The following is a 9,465-nucleotide window of genomic DNA, read 5'->3' as shown; positions in this document are numbered from 1 at the left end:
TTGATCATTTCTTCAGGATTTCTTAAAAAAGTAAACGATTTAAGTCATCTTACTATTAATTTTCTTTAACTCATTCAGTTATAAAATATTCTATCCTTTCTCAAAGAACTTGATATTTATTTAAAAAGTTTGTACATCTTTCAAAAAATATAATATAAATTATAATATCATTTGCTAACTGATTTCATTTTGCCTCAAAACAAAACAAAGTAGAAAATATCCATGTTATTTTGAAAGTCTCTTATCATCATCTTCTAACTATGATTCCCATCCTTCTTTTCATCTTTTTCCTATGTTTATCTTTCACTTAGAACATTATGTTAGAAATTGGAACTAGTAGGAGAAAATGGAAATAAGTAATTGATAGCACTACTTCACTGAAAAAACTAGTATTTGAAAATTGTATAAATGTAGAAATAGAACAATTTTAAGAATTATTTTAAGAACACCTGCTGTACTAATTAGTCACATATCCTTATGAATTGAACTGAAAAGCTATCAGCTCTATATATTCTCTAGGTGGAGTGTTTTTACTACCTTTTTGTTGCTCTTATGTTAGAAGTACATATGAGGATCATTCTTAAATAATTCTAAAGCCCTTCTGGTAGAAAAAAATCAGTCAATTAACAGAACTAATATTTAGTGTAGCTTCTGATAATTCTGAGATGTTGAATTAAGACTCATATAAAATTATTCTTTGGCTTTTAATTTCCTTGTAACTAATTAACTTAAAGTCTGTGGTAGTCAAACTCTAAGGTGGTCTCTAACCTCTTTGCTTCCTGATTCACCTCAAGTGTGGGCCGGAACTCTTACTGCTTCTAACAAATGGAATATGGCAAAGATAACAAGATATATGCTAGTATGAGTGTATTATTGCATGATATAGGAGTGTAAACATTCACCTTCTTAAATGACTTTCTTCTCTGCCTCCTTTGAAGAAGCAAGGTGCCATGTTGTGAACCACCAGATGGAGACAGTCATACAGAAAGGAGCCTAGGGTGACCTTCAGCCAACAACCGGGCAAGAATTCAGTCCCTCAGCTTGGCAGCATGTAAGGAATTGAAAGCTGCCAACAGCCTGAGGAAGCTCTTACCTCAAATGTTCTCACAGTCCCAGTCAATATTTCAATCCAGGTAAGACTCACACAGAAACTGTTCTTGGCTTCTTACACACACAAACTCTGAGACAGTATGTGATGTTGTTTCAAAGCACAGAGTGTGTGCTGCTATTGTTATGCAGCAATAAAGAACAAAAACAATGCCTCTCCTCAAATAACATATGGGATTGTTTGTTATTTTAACTACCTATTTTTAGCTGTATCCACACTGGCTCCTGGAAGACGGATTCTTTTCTGTATTTTAAAGAAAATGTATTTTCTTGATCGAAGCTAAGCTCACTGCTCCTTTGGTTTTTTATAAATGGCATCATTTTGATCTTTAATACCAAATGTCTGTACCCCTGTGCTCACTATGATGAGGTGATCTTCTGTGGGATTTTGTATACAATTCAATAAGCAGTTGAGATACATATCTGTGGATTTTTAAGCATAGTGAATTCCTATAAAAATTCTTCAGAGTGTCAGTGATAGGACTTGTTGTAGTCTCTGACTTTTAAATAGATAGGAACATCATTGCCTTCTTTTCAGTCCAAAAGTGACCCTTATATCACTACAAAGCATATTATTATCATTACAGACCAAAGTACTTGCACTAGATCTTCAGAATGATTGCTTAAAGAAATCTCTATCAACACAAACTGCATTTTGTGACACTCAGCATCAAAGGGTGCACCTCTTTATTTACATGTCTTAACTTCTCTGCAATAGTATGAACACAGGGGAAACAGGGCTAAAACAACATATTTCTTTGAAACCTCACAGTGCCAAACCCTATGAATATATATATATAAATTAATATTTTCCTTATATGATTATATGACTAATAACTAGATAATTTATTTGTGAAGAATACTAAAGCACATATTTTTAGTTTTAAAAAGGAAGCAGAAACATGCAAGCAAAGATGAATATAAGAACAAATGCTTTAAAATGATGCATAAATGGTTCTATCTTTAAAATGTTTTTTAAAGATAGAAATGAGCAGAAGAAAAGCAGATGGAAGAAAAACAGGAGTGAAAGAAGAAGAAAGAATGATATGGTGAAAAATAGAAAAAAGGGTAAGAAAATGTGTCAATATTTTTATTTTCTACAATAAAATGATTGGTTTATTATTGCTAAAACCAAGTCATCTGTGAAGAAATTACTTTCCTGGATGACTACAATAATAGATAAAGAGCAATTTTATAAAGATGTGTTTAATATTTTAAAGATCACACTCTTACCTCTGCTATTAGATAATGAATAAACTTTGTTTTTCTAACTATAATAGTTTTACAGGCAAAGGAGGAGAGAAGTAGGAGGGCTTTTAATCTTAAGATCATCTTTGAGTAACCCCTTGAGTAAGTACTATTTAATTACTCCATTAAGCATTCCCAATGCTTAATAACTAGAGCAGATTATTTTACCCAATTGAAATTTTTCAAAAGTTGGACAGCATGGTCTCAGATTTTTAGTCATGATATATAATTCTACTGATCAGTAAAACAGCAATTTTCAAGGTTATTTCTTTTCATATTTAAATGAGACAAATCACCCAACCAAACTTAATAGTTCATAAGTAATTAAACTGGTCACACTATGAAAAATTACAATATTAGTTTTTTATATCATTTTAATCAGGAAAAAATGAAGGTGCCACAAGATAATTGACAAATGGGTTTATATGTCAAAATAAACTCCTATGATACATCTTGAAATGCAGAGGAGAGAGCACAGGTGTGCTAGATTTCCTAAGAATATAAGTCATTATACATAAACAAATGGGGTGAGAAATTTAAAATTATCTTGCATGTTCAGAATAAAAGAAAAGTAGCATGTTTTGTAAGGAGCAGGACTTTTTATTTCAGCACACATTCTATCAGTGTTTCCACTGACAGTTCAGTATTGCTTCCACTTTATCTAGATCAAGCCTTAACATAACTCTTTTATCAAAGCTCCTATGTGAACATAGAGGTGACTGATTCGGAGGGAATTGGATGAAAAGAAGACAAAGGAAGGGCTGTCATGGTCATACCATCAGCTTTGCCACCCAGGACACACTGTTATTTCCTTTAAGGCTTTCAAACTTGACATTGAACAGGAGGTTTCACCAAGTAAAACACTGACAAAATTGCCATTGCTGGGTATGCCAAATTGATTAGTAGAGTTTTCTCTTAGGCTATTTATTTTCTAAAGGGAGAGTCTGGAGATTAAATGGGTCTTAAAAACATTTGTTGAAATGCATCGATGTTTGCTTACAGTTACTCTACCTCTAAAAATAAACTGGCAAATCTAGTACTTGACTAAGTTCCCCTTCTTATTCCAACACTATTAATTAGTTACCTTTACTTTTTAATATTTTGATGTCTTTGCCTCCTGTAGAATGCTTCTTATTACTCTTTATCAGCCTCTGTTGTGTTGAAATATCTTCCACCCCATGTTCAAATGATCTTGGAAACTGCGAACCCAGTTATTGGATAAATATAATTATATAATCTCTAAGCAGTTCTGGAAAAACTCTCATGATGTGAAATGCAGCAGACACTTGACTTACAAATTCAATCAGTTCCCGAGGGCAGGTTGTAACTCAAGTTGGTTCTAAGTCAGTACAGCTGGAATCTGGATGTTTACTGGATACATGCTATAGATAAGAGGCAGATGAATCTTCCATTAACAATAACCCAAGTTGTTTGTATGTCAGGCCAATCGTAACTTGAGGGTCCACTGTATTTAAAATATTGACTTAAATGATACAGTGGACTAAACTATAAAATATTGACCAACCATTGATATTTTTGTCTTACTATATGTCATCAAATTCAGACTTCTATAGCAATAAATATCATTATTCTGATCTCTAGATTTCTCCTAGTTATTGGATATTATAATATATTATTACTTTGTCATAGAAATCCAAGTACAAGCATAAAAACGTATTTCTGCTTTGCTTTTTGTTTTTTGTTTTTTGGTACCGGGGATCAAACTCAAGACCTTGCACTTGCAAGGCAGGCACCAGAACCACTGAGCTAAATCCCCAGCCCAAAAACATATTTTTATAAGCAAAATTTCACAATGTTTATACAAATGGAGAAGATATCTTATTGTTATCATAAGAATTTTCAACAACTTAGGTTATACTTTTAAATAAAAGAAATATTGTCTTTCCTAAACTACTCTATATTAGAATAAATTCATGAAACATTGTATCCTCATGTGTATTTTTAAATATATCTATTTTGAAAAAAATCTGAATTTTTTTTGTTAATTTCTTCTGTCCAAATCTAGGGGCCTCTTTCTAAACCCTCTCAACTCCTTCATATAGGCATTATCTGGTGAGCTGGTTATGGACATCGTAGACATGGCTTAAGAGAGAGAGTTCTAGCTATGCCACACCAGCTAGTTCCTGATTCATTTCTTTTTATTTGCTATGGATAGGCCAATGACATAGGGTTGATTTGTGTGTGTCTTGTATTTTTTAACCAGTGGGAGTAGAACATGCTTTAGACTAAGCCAACCCAGGTGGCCCATGGAATGCAAATATTTTTGAACACCTTTCAAATCTATTTCCAGGGAAATTCAATTACTTCTCATTGGCATCTGCCTCTATAGGCCCTTAATTCTGACCTATCAGTTCTGATAATTCACTTTACAGCCCTCCATCTGCTCTCTACTTACTCAGGTTGTGGTTTGGTATTGCACATATCCAGTTTTGTCAAAGGCAGTAGCATTTTTTCCCCTTATTCTTCATCCTGAAAGGATAAAGAAACAGTATCTTCACAATTTTAAAATCTGAAACAATTAGGAATGAGAGTTGGGGACACAGAAAAGGTATAAATGTCTTCATAATCTTGAAAAGAACAATTAAGATGAGATTAAGAAGCATAATTAAAAGCTTTAACTTGAAGGTACTTGATTGGGCATTGGAAATGATGACAATGTCTATAATGCCTCCCACCACTTTAGGTATTTCTGTCCCAACTGCGTTTTTCATTGATTGTGCCATTATTTTCATATTCTCTTTATATTTTTAAAGCCATAGTAATTTTTCAAAACACATAAGAATGTTCAAGATGGTTGAGTTGATGTAAAACCTGAAGAAAATTTTAAGAGCTGTGTTCGAGTCTTAAGATTGTTATTATCTGCTCACGTAAACAGTGGTTTATCATTTCATCTCTTTATCTCAGTGCCATATTTTGGATGTAGAGAATGTCGTACTATTTTCTTAAGTGTCATCTCTAAAATTGAGACTGAGACAATTTGTAGATTTTATTAATTTAATAAAACCTATAATATAGCAGTGATTTCTTATTTTTAAACTAGAGAATGTGAGATGTTAACTCCCCCAAGCCCACAAAACTGCACGATTTTAGATGTGTGGACTGATAACTTTCAAGTTTTCAAAGCTGGTGTGCTTCTCTTTTTATTTTATATGACCATAAGGTATTTGCCAACACCATTACACAGGATTCTGTGATCATCACTCCTGGCCATCTTTTCCCAAAATTGTTTGTAGATGTCTCTGATGATTACCTTTATTTGTGAAAATATCCCTGGCTCTTTCCTCAGCCTCAGGCTCTTCCCATGTAAAGTGTAGCATTTGGGTTCATTCTCTAATTTCATTTTTCCAATTGTCTATTTTTCTGTATGTTGCAAAGTAAAGGGCTATCCAGAATTTTTCTGATATGCTGAATATTTATATATTGATATACTTTATCTCTATAGATATAACTGGAAATTTCAAGCTAATGTTTCTATATCTCTTTTATTTTTCCTCAAGAATATTTCCTCCTCTTCATGGTACCTAATTACCTAATTGCCACCATCTGAAGATGCATAATTTCTGGTCTTGGTTTCTCCCTCTAGTTCTTGTTCCATTGCCTTCAATCTTTTCTAATCTAACTTCTACTCTGAACATTTTTTCTTAACCTGTAAACTTCACATGTATAACATACATAAAACCTTTCTATAGTTTCTATGGCTTGGCACAAATTTCATTTATATTTCATAATCTTTAGATTATTGCATACACTTTTTTGCTATTTTTTAAATAAGTGATAAGCAGTTGACTACAGCTGAATGTTCTGCCGTTTCCCATTATTCTCCAACATCATTGTTAATGTAAGTCTGGAAATACTATTTTACTGTCTTAATGCATCGTTCCATTTTTCTCTTGCCACAGTATAAATTTCTTTTTATGTTATATAATTAGTATTCATTTTTAAATTCAGTCCAAATATCTTTCAACTCTGGAGGATTTCTCTTGAATAACCTGTGCTTTGGGGACTCTTTCTGATGTCTCATCACAGTGTACAGGCCTCTCTCTCTCAGAACAGAAACTTACTGTATTGTAAGTTTATATATTTTTTAACTTTGCCCATGCTTGCCAGAAAAATTAAATCAAATTTTCTAGAATCCATTTTGTATAAATTGAAATATTATAGTCACCCTACCATCTCAAAGGTTATGGTTACCCCCAGTAATGTATAGGAAAGTTTTATTAAACAGTAAAGTAGTCTATAATCTCTGGTTCACTATTAAACATTCATACAAGGGATCATAAATTAAAGGGAGAAAGTAGTGTTTTATAATGGAAAGAGCATGGACTCTGGAGCCCAGCAAGCTCAGTCAATTAGGAGCTGTGTTTGATTACAACACTTAGTCCTAAATCTCAGTGTCTTCCCATGCAAATAGAGATGGCTGTGCCAGTGCTGTGCATTTCTCCAGTCTGCATGGGACAAAGATGGTCTAGGGAACGGTGCTGAGAGCAAGAAAATACAAGGGGCAGTAATTGCTACAGTGTTAAATGCTGGAGCTGAAGATGTAAGAAAACATTGGGATGTGAGAGACGTAGTGGAAAATCCCTGGCAATTTTTGCATTTCCAGTTCTAAGTAGCCCTACTGTCAAGAAGTGGAAGTTAATAGTAACTGTCCTTAGATTGCTCACATTGGTGTTAACATACTCTTACCCAAAACTAATAATTTAAAGGAGACCTGTCTTTCTGATGGCAAGCTAGAACCTGGAAATGTTTTATTTTAAGGACAATCTTTTTCATCTTTGATATACCCACTGGAATTCTCCAATCACTTCTGTCCTTACTGAAATATGGTCTTTTCTTCAGTGAGTATGTGTATATATGTTTCTAAACAAACACATATTTTATTTTATTTTTTATGCTCTCTGGGTTTTCCAGAACATATTTGTGTTGTCAGCAATACAATCCCTTCAGTACTAAATTGATAAAATTGAGAGGTCAAGAGTCTGTGCTATTGCAGAAGTTATTTCTGGTTCCAAAGTTCTCATTTCCACATCCCAAATCTGATTTTCAAGATCTCTTTGGTACCTCTTGGGTCTTCCATTATTTGAGTGTTGATTTTTAGTGTATTTTAGCTACTTTTTCCTGCTTTTGTTCTCTCCTTTGTATTTAAAACTCATTTCCATAACAGATGAGAAACTTTTCTTTTGAATATTGAGTTAGAAATTTCTTTTCAAATTTTTAACCAATCTGATGTGGTTTAACTAGGAAAGGGAGTCAAAGTAAAGCTGAATTGTCATTCATCCCCCAACCCACCATAAGAGTAAAGACCCCAGAATGGAACTGAACACTGAAACAAATGACCCACATGCTTCCTGTGTGAAAAATGTTAACATTCAGGTTTTCTTATTTTTGTAATTACAAAATGTGGAATAATTTTCTCAGTATAAAGCAGAAAACCCTGGCTGGTCCCTGGGGTGCTGAAGAAAGGAGTGTAAAGGCATTCTCCACTGGCTGTGGGGAATCCCCTTCTCACTCTCTTTCGGGTATAGGCAGGCCCAGGTCAGGACATGGCCCAAAGCTCACCTGACCCCTCTTGTAATCCTGCATGGTAAGAGTGATTTTGACATCTTTAAAATATTAAATAAAAATTAGAAAAGCATTTGTGACCTATACAAACACTAGAAATTCAAATATTCTGGGCCATCAATGAACATATTTTGAATCTCGTCATGTTCAACAGTTTATGTATTTCCTATGACTGCTTTTGTACTGTGCCGGCAAATTGAAATAGCTGTGACAGACACCATATTGGCCTCAGAGTTAAAATCCTTACTATCTGGCATTCTGAGGACAAGGCTTGCTGAGCCTTTATCCTGGGTGTCTCTGAGCCTAAGCAGAACCTGTCCAAATTTGTCACGTTGCAGGCAGCAGACACTCCTGATATGTTAGTAAATCACCAAGGAAATGGAGAAGAGTGCTGAGGTCTGTAACTATATTTTTACCTTTGCCAATGTTTTCTTTTCCTTGTATTATTTTTTCTTGTGCCTATTATTTTTGTCTTTTATTTTTCTCCTTTCTCCACTTTATCAAGCCTGTATGTGGTTTCTAAGCCTGCCATCATAAAGCATCACAAGGAGAGTGTCTTTACAAGAGATGTTGCCTTGTAGCTCTGGGAGCTAGAAGTCTGATGTCAAGGTGTACACGATATACACAAGATTATTAAATTCTGAGGGTTATAAGGAAAAATCTATTCCATGTTTCTGTGTTTTCTTTGGATGATTTACTAACAATTTTTGTAATTTCCTGACAGTTAGTTGCATCACCCAAATCTCTTTCTTAATTTTCACATTGGATTATCCTTATATGTGTATCTGTGTTTAAAATTTCTCTTCCTCAAATATACCAGTGGTTTGGATTAAATTTCACCTGGACCTAACTAACTGTATTAATGATATGAAGATTTTTTTTCCAAATAAGAAGAGACTCTGAGGTATTAGTGTTTTAGACTTGAATATAACATATTAGTGATGGAAAATAATTTCAAATTATAATAGTAACTATTCTAGTTGTCTTGCAATCCCATAAAACATAAATATTTGACATATAAATTCTAACATCAATTGGTACTTACTACCCTTGTTACTGTGAATGCAAGAATAATAAAATACATTTAACACCATCTACCTATCTAGTAATTTAAGAGATGATATTTTTGGTAAATGTTAATTTTATACATGTTTTAGTTATCAAGTTGTATTATTATTATTTTATTTAACAGCTTTACCTGTATTTATCACTTTTTCCTTCTTTCTCTTTTTTCTTCTTCCTTTATTATTTTTTCTTTTCTTTTTTACTCCTTTCTTTCTTCTACTTTGCAAATATTCAAATGTTTCAACATAAAATTATCTTCACCTTACTAAATGACCATATTATAAAATTTCCTCTAAAGTATATACACTTCTGATTAATTCAGAAAATATCTTTATTTCATGGTTTTTCTTGAATGATATTTTCCCTGATTATAGAATTCCAATTTGAAATCATTTTATTGGGATACTTGAAAGGCATTCCACTTTCATATGGTCTCTACTGTTTCATATAAAAATTTTGCAG

General features: G+C 33.2%; 1 long non-coding RNA gene across 6 annotated transcripts in view; it reads left to right on the top strand.

Moving 5' to 3' along the window:
- The window catches only part of LOC110349521 (uncharacterized), a 113,545-nt gene extending 104,378 nt beyond the window's left edge, over nt 1–9,167 (top strand). For 4 of the 6 annotated variants that reach the window (XR_015448895.1, XR_015448897.1, XR_015448896.1 and 1 more), the window contains 2 exons: nt 939–1,133; nt 2,089–9,166. This is a non-coding gene — a long non-coding RNA (uncharacterized LOC110349521). Of the gene's footprint in view, nt 1–938; nt 1,134–2,088 lie in introns of all 6 variants that reach the window. The other 2 variants (XR_015448894.1, XR_015448898.1) reach the window with 2 other exon arrangements.
- Nucleotides 9,168–9,465: the final 298 nt, after the last annotated feature.

Source organism: Heterocephalus glaber, unplaced genomic scaffold (genome assembly GCF_053883595.1).
Source record: "Heterocephalus glaber isolate CG9 unplaced genomic scaffold, H.glaber_assembly_v1.0 deba00000594, whole genome shotgun sequence".
Classification (NCBI taxonomy): Eukaryota; Metazoa; Chordata; class Mammalia; order Rodentia; family Bathyergidae; genus Heterocephalus; species Heterocephalus glaber.
The sequence above is the reverse complement of the archived record's forward strand: the minus strand, read 5'-3'. Positions and strand labels throughout refer to the sequence as shown.